General features: G+C 55.7%; 1 protein-coding gene across 1 annotated transcript in view; it reads left to right on the top strand.

Annotated features, from left to right (window-relative positions):
* Positions 1-3743, top strand: part of LOC122556670 (hepatocyte growth factor activator) — a 79587-nt gene that overhangs the window by 39781 nt on the left and 36063 nt on the right. The window lies entirely within an intron of this gene.

Here is a 3743-nt window from a genome sequence, read left to right as displayed (position 1 = left end):
CCCTTGGGGCCTGAGGGAAATGAGGGGGAGGTGTAGGCGCAAGTTTTGCATTTCTTGCAGTTGCAGGGGAAGGTGCCGGGAGTGGAGGTTGGGTTGTTGGGAGGTGTGGACCTGACGAGGGAGTCACGGAGGGAGTGGTCTTTTTGGAACGCTGATAGGAGAGGGGAGGGAAATGTATCCCTGGTGGTGGGGTCTGTTTGGAGGTGGCAGAAATGACGAAGGATGATACGATGTATCTGGAGGTTGGTGGGGTGGTAGGTGAGGATCAGTGGGTTTCTGTCCTGATGGCACTTGGAGGGGCGGGGCTCAAGGGCGGAGGAGCGGGAAGTGGAGGAGATCCGGTGGAGGGGGGATCCCACGTCTGGAGGGAAATTGCGTTCTTTGAAGAAGGAGGCCATCGGTATTGGAACTGGCCCTCCTGGGAGCAGATGCGGTGGAGACGAAGGAATTGGGAATATGGGATGGCGTTTTTACAGGGGGCAGGGTGGGAGGAGATGTAGTCTAGTCGGTCGGTTTAAAGTAAATGTCTGTGTTGATTCGGTCGCCCGAGATGGAAATGAAGAGGTCTAGGAAGGGGAGGGAGGAGTCTGAGACAGTCCAGGTAAATTTGAGGTCAGAGTGGAAGGTGTTGGTAAAGTGGATGAACTGTTCAACCTCCTCGTGGGAGCACGAGGCAGCGCCGATACAGGCATCGATGTAGCAGAGGAAAAGGTGGGGGGTGGTATAGCTGCGGAAGATGGACTGTTCCACATATCCGACGAAGAGGCAGGCATAGCTGGGGCCCATGCGGGTGCCCATGGCTACTCCTTTGGTTTGGAGGAAGTGGGAGGATTGGAAAGAGAAGTTGTTCAGAGTGAGGACCAGTTCAGTCAGTCGAAAGAGGGTGTCAGTGGAAGGGTACTGGTTGGTACAGCGGGAAAGGAAGAAGCGGAGGGCTTTGTAACCTTCGTGATGGGGGATGGAGGTGTACAGGGACTGGATGTCCATGGTGAAGATAAGGCATTGGGGATCGGGGAAGCGAAAATCATGGAGGAGGTGGAGGGCGTGGGTGGTGTCCCGAAAGTAGGTGGGGAGTTCTTGGACTAAGGGGGACGGGACTGTGTTGAGGTATGCAGAGATGAGTTCAGTGGGGCAGGAGCAGGCTGAGACAATAGATCGGCCGGGGAAGTCAGGTTTGTGGAATTTGGGCAGGAGGTAGAAACGGGCGGTGCGGGGTTGTGGGACTATGAGGTTGGAGGCGGTGGATGGGAGATCTCCTGAGGTGATGAGGTTATGGGTGGTCTGGGAGATGATGGTTTGGTGGTGGGAGGTGGGGGCATGGTCAAGGGGGCAGTAGGAGAAGGTGTCCATGAGCTGGTGTTTAGCCTCAGCGGTGTAAAGGTCAGTGCACAAACTACTACCGTGCCTCCCTTGTCAGCTGGTTTGATAGTGAGGTTGGGGTTGGAACGGAGGGAGTGGAGGGCTGCACGTTCCGAGCGTGAGAGGTTGGAGTGGGTGAGAGGGTTGGACAGGTTGAGGCGGTCAATGTCGCGGCGGCAGTTGGCTATGAAGAGATCGAGGGCGGGTAAGAGTCCAGCACGGGGTGTCCAGGTGGATGGGGTGTTTTGGAGGAGGGAGAAGGGGTCGTCAGAGGGTGGGAGAGAATCTTGGTTGAAGAAGTAGGCGCGGAGGCGAAGGCGGCGGAAGAATTGTTCGATGTCTCGCCGCGTGTTGAACTCGATAAAACGAGAGCGTAGGGGAATGAAGGTGAGGCGTCTGCTGAGGACTGATCTTTTATCCTCAGAGAGGGGTAGTTCTGGAGGGATGGGAGATCGGCGTGGGGGCGGAGACGCATGAGGCGTGGTCGTTGTGCTGGTGAGTGATGTCACTGGGGGTGGAAGTGGCTGTGGCGACGGCAGACACGGTATTGTTCCCGATAGCCGTGGAGCCCGCGGAGGCCACAAATCTGTCGGCGATGGTCTTCCTGGCGATCGTGGAGGGGGTTGTCTGGGCGGCGATCGTGGAGGCTGCATGGTCGGTGGGGGCGGAAGTGACGTCATGGTTCGTGGCAGTGGTTTCTGCCGCGGGCGCTGCAGCGGCCACGTGGTTAATGGTGCCAGAATGATTTCGGAGGCCGATGGAAGATTCTGGAACAGTTGAGGAACCCAGAGTGTGGGGGTAAGTACATGAAAGCTTTTGGTACTTACTGTCTTTAATTTCCGATATGGCGAGGAAGAACTGTTAATTTAGTGTATGGATTCTTCTGTGGATGAAGAACAGTAGAGGTCCTTTACAGGTCTGTGAGAGTGTTGTCCTGAGCTGGGATAGGGCTGACTGCAGGGAATGTAGGTAGAGGCGCATGGCCGTAAGCGTGGAGCAGAGGATCCGGAGGGAGGTCTGTTGCTGGAGGCTTCGAATTGGTTGTCCTGGTTGGGTCCAAATTTTGTTGGTCTGAACGTAGTCCGGAGTCTGTGTGGGGTCAGTTGGTTCCGTAGGGAGATGCTGAGGGAGGAGATGTGGCTGTGGTAGCGAGTCATTTTGAGAACGTGGCTGAAGAGCTTCTGGGCAGCGGAGATGACCTGGGGTGTGCAGTGAGAGAGGGACTCATTGAGATCCTTGGAAAGGGAGGAAGAGAGCTTCTTCAAAGAAGGCATCCTTGTAAGAGGATTCGCAGAAGGATAAAATCTTCGAGGAGAAAGTGAGGACGACAGATGCTGGAGATCAGAGCTGAAAATGTGTTGCTGGAAAAGCTCAGCAGGTCAGACAGCATCCAAGGAGCAGGAGAATCGATGTTTCGGGCATGAGCCCTTCTTCAGGAATGAGGAAAGTTTGTCCAGCAGGCTAAGATAAAAGGTAGGGAGGAGGGACTTGGGAGAGGGAGGAGGGACTTGGACATTTACTATAAACCGACCGACTCGCACAGCTACCAAGACTACATCTCCTCCCACCCTGCCCCCTGTAAAAACGCCATCCCATATTCCCAATTCCTTCATCTCCGCCGCATCTGCTCCCAGGAGGACCAGTTCCAATACTGAACAACCAAGATGGCCTCCTTCTTCAAAGACCGCAATTCCCCCCAGATGTGGTCGACGATGCTCCCCACCGCATCTCCTCCACTTCCCGCTCCTCCGCCCTTGAGCCCCACCCCTCCAATCGCCACCAGGACAGAACCCCACTGGTCCTCACCTACCACCCCACCAACCTCCATATACATCGTATCATCGTTCGTCATTTCCGCCACCTCCAAACGGACCCCACCGCAAGACCACTCCCTCCATGAGTCCCTTGTCAGGTCCACACCCCCCCAACAACCCAACCTCCAATCCCGGCACCTTCCCCTGAAACCGCAAGAAATGCAAATCTTGCGCCCACACCTCCCCCCTTACTTTCCTCCAAGGTCCCAATGGATCCTTCCATATCCGCCACAAATTTACCTGCACCTCCACACACATCATTTACTGCATCCGCTGCACCCAATGTGCGCCTCCTCTATATTGGGGAGACAGGCCGCCTATTTGCGGAACGTTTCAGAGAACACCTCTGGGACACCCGGACCAACACTTCAACTCTCCCTCCCACTCCACCAAGGACTCCTCCATCGCCAGACCATAGTAACACGACGGCTGGAGGAAGAGCGCCTCATCTTCCGCCTAGGAACCCTCCAACCACAAGGGATGAACTCAGATTTCTCCAGTTTCCTCATTTCCCCTCCCCCCACCTTGTCTCAGTCAAATCCCTCGAACTCAGCACCGCCTTCCTAACCT

Source organism: Chiloscyllium plagiosum, chromosome 2 (assembly GCF_004010195.1).
Source record: "Chiloscyllium plagiosum isolate BGI_BamShark_2017 chromosome 2, ASM401019v2, whole genome shotgun sequence".
Classification (NCBI taxonomy): Eukaryota; Metazoa; Chordata; class Chondrichthyes; order Orectolobiformes; family Hemiscylliidae; genus Chiloscyllium; species Chiloscyllium plagiosum.
This window is presented reverse-complemented; position numbering and strand designations above follow the sequence as displayed.